Source organism: Eubalaena glacialis, chromosome 6 (assembly GCF_028564815.1).
Source record: "Eubalaena glacialis isolate mEubGla1 chromosome 6, mEubGla1.1.hap2.+ XY, whole genome shotgun sequence".
Taxonomy (NCBI): domain Eukaryota; kingdom Metazoa; phylum Chordata; class Mammalia; order Artiodactyla; family Balaenidae; genus Eubalaena; species Eubalaena glacialis.
This window is the reverse complement of record NC_083721.1, coordinates 127,279,994-127,287,306: the sequence shown is the minus strand read 5'-3', so window position 1 is coordinate 127,287,306 and position 7,313 is coordinate 127,279,994.

Here is a 7,313-nt window from a genome sequence, read left to right as displayed (position 1 = left end):
GGTTGTTGGAATGAGGGCCTCAGTTCCTTTCTGGATGTTGGCCAGAGTCTGCCCTCAGTTGCTTGCCAGAGGGGGTCTCTCCATAGTGTAGTTCACTATATGGCATCTTGCTTCATCAAAGCCATTGAGGGAGAGAGTCAGCTAACAAGACAGAAGTTACGTCTTACGTAACATAATCACAGAAGTGTCATCTCATCCCCTTTGCCCTATTCTATTGTTTAGAAGCAAGTCACAGGTCCTGCCCTCACTCAAGGTGAGGGGGTGACGCAAGGGTGTGAATATCAGGAGGTGGGGATCACTGGGGGACATTTTAGGGTCTATCTGCCACATTACTTGCTCAATAAATGCCAAATATTACTAAATCCAATGTTAAAAGATGGCACTGGGCAGGAGAGCTGTAAGATTCAATATTCTTGCAATTTCTCTCTTGCACAATGTAGAACTTCTGTGAAATTTACTTGTTTTTTTCCCCCCAACTTCCTTCCAATACTTTGTCATCAGCCTGTGTGGGCTGCCCCAGGTTTTGAGGATTCACTCAAGTGAAGTGACCCACACACAACCCAGTCCCTTCAAGAATCTACAACCCGAAGATTACCATTCACAGAGCTTATTCTTTATACGCCAGGATCTCTGGAATTAATGAGTTGTATCTTATTTATTCTGTGCTGGAAGTGGTGTTCTTCTTGAATGGGCATTTTGCATTTATGAGGTCTTGCTGCTAGCCAAGTTAATAATGCATCTAATAAAAAAAAGAAAGAAAGAAAGAAACATCATTCAGTTGGGTAGATCTTATTAATATGATTCAATTTTAAAAGGGCCATTGCTTCAGAGTCTTGATGTCTGGGATGCCGTTAAAGAAAAAAATTTTTTCAGAGTCACCATGACAACAGAGAGACCCCCTTCTACACCCCTCTGAATCAATTACAGATTTGTCCATGTAAGAGATTGGAACACATCCAGCTTATTGGAAATTCTTTTCTGCCTCCTTTGGCAAAAGCCCTGGCTTGTTGTCCAGAGTGAGCAGGAGCCTCAAATCCATCAATATTTACTGATGAAGTCCTTGCCATTCATTAACAGGAACTTGATCAGCAGACATTTATTGATCGCCAGGCATGTGCGAGAAACTCTGGGGGATTCAGCGCCATCACCATCTGAGAAGCTTACAGGCCTACTGCAGTGACAAGGCACAGCCACGTGGGGCATCAGGAGCTGCATGGGGCCCACCTCTGGGTTGTACAGACCCTGCTGAAGGACCTGGGACCTGCACAAAGGACCCTGGTGAAGAATCATGATGTCATGACATGCATGCTGGACAGTTCTGCCCTGCGAGGGGCATCTTGATCTCTGGGGGAGGGCTGCAGTGATGTGAGGGTTGGGGGAACCTACCCTGGGCCTTGATTTCATACAAACTCAACCACCAGATTGCTGGGTCACCCAGGCATGTCCTTTAACCTCTCTAGCCATTACTTTTATCCCTTACATAAAATGGTATTACATTTTTTCCTGCTGAACCCACAGTGATCACATTGCGATCTGTTGCTTGTTTGGCCAGATGTCTCCTCAGACAAGCCTTGGAAGCTGTTCTGGCAGTGACGATTCACTGTTGTCTTTGAGGCCCCCAGCACAGTACTGGGCATGTCCTAGGCACTCAATAAATGAATGAATGGGGAGTGGAGGCTTCTTGCAACCTCTCCATTCTTTGCCCACCCCTCCACACTGCCCTTATGCTGGCCTCTCACTCTTCCAAAGGGACTTGGGTCCATCCCCCCTTTGGTTCTCCAGGACAGCAGGGAGCACCCCAGTTGTCCCAGGTCTACTTTCCACTCCACCCCAGATATGGTTCAACTCAACTTCTCTGCTTTGGACCATTTTGCAACCCAGGGAGGATCCAAGGGAATGGGATAGGGTGTTGTAGGCAGGTAGGATGGATAGAGAGAAGGGGCAGAGGAGGGAAGGTGAGGGCTGTGTAGCTCCTTGCTCCCTGTAAGATGTGTGAGAATATACTGGGTGCTCTGGGTATTGAGGGAGCAGCTAGATCTAATAGTGCTTTAGTTTCTTGGGAAACTAAAGAGTGGAAGGACTCTTTTGAGCCCTCATCAAAGTCAGGTGAAGAGGTTTTTCACTAAGCCCCAAGCAGGAGAAATGAAAGGAAAACTACATCAAAGCAAATCATCATCTAATTGCTTCAAACCAGTGATAGAGTGAAAATTATAAAAGCAAGCAGGAGGAAAAAATACACATTACATAAAGAGGAAGAAAGAGAAGAATGACAGTAGATTCTTGTCGGAAACAATACAAATCAGAAGACAGTGGTGCAACATCTTTAAAGGACTGAAAGAAACAGACTGTCAACCTAGGATTCTATACCCAGAGAAAATATCTTTCAGAAACAAAGGCGAAGTCAAAATATTTTTCAAACATAGAAAAGCTGGAAGAATTTATCACCATAAGACATATAGTACAAGAAATGTTAAAGAGAGTCCTTTAGGCAAAAGGAAAATGATATTAGATGGAAATGTGGGTCTACACAAAGAAATGGAGAGCGCCAGAAATGGTGAATATGTATGTAAGTATAAAATGACTCTTTCTTATTTTAAAAATCACCTTAAAAGATTGTTGATGTTTTAAAGCAAGAATGATAACCATGTATTACAGAGTTTGTAACAAATGTAGATGTAAAATGTATGAAAACAATATTACAAAGAGCAGGAGGGGGAAATCAAAGTATATTTTAATAGGTTTCTGATACTGTACATCAAGTGGTAAAAGAAAACTAGCATGACTGTGATAAGCTACAAATGTATACTATAACCCTAATACAACCATTGGAAATAAAAAACCAAAGAGATATAACAAATAAGCAGAGAAGGTAAAAAGAAATAATAAAAAATACTCAACAAAAAAGAAGCAAAAAAATATAGAATGGGACAAACAGAAAACAAATAGTAAAGTGATACCATTAAACCCAACCAAATTATTAATCTTATTAAATAAAAATAGTTTAAACACCTCAAATAAAAGGCAGAGATTGTCGGATTGAATAAAAAAGCAATGTACAACTTTTTGATGCTTACCAAAAAACTACTTTAAATATAAAGACACAAATAGATTAAAGGGAAGAGGGAAGGAAAAGGATGTACCATACTAACCAAAACAAAATTAGAGTGGCTATGTTAACATCAGATGAAGTAGATTTCACATCAAAGAATATTAAAAGGGATAAAGAGATAAAGGGGCAATTCATCAAGTGTACATAAAAATCCAAAACATTTCTGTACCTAATAAAAGCTTAAAAACACATGAAGCAAAACTTAATAGGTCTGAAAGGAGAAATAAATTAGTTACAGTAATTATAGTAGACGTCAACTACTCACTCAATAATTTTTTAAAATTAATTAATTTTATTTTTGGCTGCGTTGGGTCTTCGTTGCTGCGCGTGGGCTTCCTCTAGTTGCAGAGAGCGGGGGCTACTCTTTGTTGCAGTGCGCTGGCTTCTCATTGTGGTGGCTTCTCTTGTTGCGGAGCACGGGCTCTAGGCGCGCGGGCTTCAGTAGTTGTGGCACGCGGGCTCTAGAGCTCAGGCTCAGTAGTTGCGGTGCACGGGCTTAGTTGCTCCGCGGCATGTGGGATCTTCCCGGACTAGAGCTCGAACCCGTGTCCCCTGCATTGGCAGGCGGATTCTTAACCACTGCGCCACCAGGGAAGTCTCTCACTCAATAATTGATAGAAAAAGAGAAAAAAAAATTAGTGAGGATCTGGAAGAGTTGAAAAACACTACTGAATTAATTTGCATCTGTATGACACTCCACCCAATAATAGCAGAATGTACATTCTTTTCCATTACTGTGATTGATTTGGAGCAAATTGATTACCCTCTGTCTCTCGTTTTCTCTGGGCATAGAATTCTACATTGGCAATGACTTCCTTTCAGCATTCTAAGGCTGTTTCTTAGCTTCCATCTTTTCTGTTTTGGGTCCTAACAGGAAGTCTGGGGTGTCAGCTGGGCCCCACTTCTCTCATGGACACTGACCTCCCGTTTTTTGTCTCCCAAGCGGCCATGAAATCGCAGAAAACTCCACCAGATTCCCACTTTCCTCCTGTCTCCTTTCTGCTTGGCTTCTAATTGTAAAATGAGAGGGATGGGCTCCTGGCCCATTCATCCATGCATCCAATTTTTATATGTCTGTTTTTGGCACTTTGGGCACTGTTGTAGATGAAATAGACAGCCGAAATCCTTGTTGTCCTTTTATGATTTCTAAATAAGATTTGTGTGAGCTCATCTAGTGCTTGTTTGTTTCTTTTTTCCTTAGAAACATCTTTTGGTTGGGCTCAGAGGTGAGAGGACAAAAATGAATATTTAGATCTATGAATGAGCAGATTACTTCAGTTCTTTGTGATTTTTTTGGCTCAAGGTCAGGTTTGAAGCCATCTCTTATTTTTATTTAACGTGGTTATTTTGTGTTCTGTTCTTCCAGATTTGCCTTTCTAATTAGATTTCACCCAGATAAATGGTAAAATGAGTTTGCGCTCCCTGGCTGCTCTTAGGAGGGGCAGGGGCTTGTATAATAAGCCTGCTGGGGTGGGGAGAAGAGGTTGCAGCTGGTAGCAAGTACAATGAGTCATGCACACATAAATAATAGAGCGCAGACCACCCTGGAGCTGGGAGGCCGGGATTGCAGTTTTGAAAAGTATATGTGTGGTAGGGAGAGTGCAGGATTTTTGAAAGAACCTAAGAAATGACCCCTAACCTTTTGCAGGATATTTATCTCCCTGAGGCCCTGGGGTGGCCAGTGGTGAAATGGAAACATGTATGGATTAGTCTTCTCACTTTAAATCTTAGTTTGATGTTTACTGTATTATTTGACACCAATTTATTGCAGATAATTAAAATTTTCATCTTTATGTGTGCTTTGTCTTTTCCCAAGTTTTCACAATGAATGGGAACTTTTATAATCAGAGAAACAAAACCCATGGTACATGGAACTTAAGAATAATATTTGTCATCTAGATATTGTGGTGGTCACAAAAGAAATGTTTTGTACAGATGTATAACTCTGTCGGAAGGCAGGGTTGTGGGCAGCACAGACCTTTGGAACTTAGAACCTGGTGCTAATAAACCACTTCACCTGGGCCCCTAGGGGCCTCCCTGGTATTGTTAAGTTCCCTCAGACTCCGTCAGAGACTAACTGTCTTCCCCCAGTCGACCCTTTCAGGGTGGGAGCAGTAGCCCATTGTTTCTCTAAGTCTACAGTGCAGGACAAAGGAGGCTGTACAAATATTTGCTCAGCTTTTTTTTGCTCAACGGATTGAAACTGAATTGAAGATGGCACCTGCTCCCAGCTGCTCGGGCAGGGACTGCTTGCATAAAACGACAGCAAGTGCTGCCTGGCAGAATATTCATGACTTGGCTGAGTCTGGGACTATTTTTATAAGATGGGAGGGTTCGACTTTCAACAAATTTTGAGTTTCCCTGGGGGGCCAAACTGTGTGTGTGTGAAGGACAAAGGCTGGGAATAGAAGGGGAGACTAAGGTTTTGAACAAATGGCCCTGGGCTTTTTTCTTTCTACTCTGTTTTATGGTCATCGATGGGCATAGCTTGCTCCTGTATCCGATGAACAATGATGCTGATAGTTACTCTTTTGCAGGGACCAATGTGCCAGGAGCTGTGCTGTGGGTTTGTGCTACTCAGGACTCTTGGTTGCAAGTGATAGTAAAACCAATTCCAGTTTGCTTGGGGAAAAGTGGGGATTTACTGGACATGTACTTGAAAAATCCAGGTCCTGGTTTTAGGAGCAACAGAAAGCTGCCTGTCTCTCGACTCTGTTTTCCCCTGTGTCGGCTTTGGCATGGCATCCCCTGGTGCTGGCCAGAAGGCCACCAGCTGCTTCAGGTCCCATCTTACCTCAACAGCAACAGAGGAAAGAGGTTTAATGGGGGGAATGGTTTTGAGATGCTTCCCAATATATGTTTTCCCTGTGGAAATCTTTTTCTTTCCTGTAGCCCCTTCCTCCTTTAAGTTCCAGCCAAGAAGTGTTACTGCCCCAGGGGCAGGGAAGGGTGGGTACTGCTCCGAACCCAAAGTCCACAGGGAGGAGGGAGAGGACACCTCCTTCAGAATGGAAGTGGGGATTAAGCCATCAGAGAATAGGGAAAGTGAGGAAAGAGATTGAGAGGGTGAGTCTAGGGAGAATATGACGCCCGGTTCCCGGAGGGGCCTGAGGCCATCTCCGTACCAAGTCTTGACTTACAGAGGGGGTATGATACAAAGACAGAAATCCCAGATAGGCTGAGGAGGAAGTTGTAAACAGAGAAGGCCTGTGCCCCACTTCTGGTTTGGAACAAAACACCCTGTGCCAACACAGGAGGGCTGCAGCTAGGTGAAGCGTATTGTGGTATATTTTGTGGGGAAATGGTTAGCAGTGGTGTCCCGTGTCACCTTCAGTCCCACTGTGACAGAGAAGGGATCCAGGAGCAGGCACTGGTTCCCTGTGGGGGATGAGAAGGTAGCAGAGAGGGAGGGATCACCGTGGCTGGGAGACCAGGATGGACAGGTGACCCAGTCGTGCCAAGCAGAGTCGGGACACAGGCTTGCGGGAACAGTGGGCAAAGAGAAGCCGTTTTTCTGCTGGCCTTGTTGCTGCGAGGTTGTGAGCCTGGATCTGCTGGGGTCTCGCATGGAGCCTGAGAGTACAGCTCACATGGAAGGAAGCAAAGCTGGGAGATGGAGAGTCCTTGAAGGCTTTGGTTTCCAGGGCCTGAAGCAGCCGTGCCCTGAGCTTTTAATTTATGTAAGTCAATCAATTCCTTTTTGTTTAAGCGAGTGTGAATTGGGTTGCCTGTCATTTAGAGCAGGAAGCGCCCTAACTTGTGTAGGGAAGAGGGAGGAGGCAGCACCAGGGAAGGGGTAGAGCCTGGAATTATTGAGAGGACAGTCAGCGGGGTTGTGGAGGGAAGGAGGAGAGGTGTTGGGTGGGGTGCAGTGCACTGAGAGCCAGGTGGGAGAGTCTGGGGCGATGCTAAGGCAGACAGTGAAAGGACTTTGTGCTGGGAGGTGCGGTTCATGACTGGGAGGGGTTGTGTCAGTGGTCAGGGCAGGAGGGAGCCGAGCACAGTGTGGCATCCCAGAAATGGGGTGAGAAAAGCAGGTTATCAGGATTTAGAAGCAAAGCCTCCCTGGACATTGAGCCTTCAGCTGAGGAAGGCAAACCAGGGGGCTGCGTAAATTGTGAGACCATAGAGCAGATGCAATTGGGAGCTGGCAAGAGATAGAATTTGGTGCTGGGAGTGCTGAACTGAGATGGAAAGTTCTAAG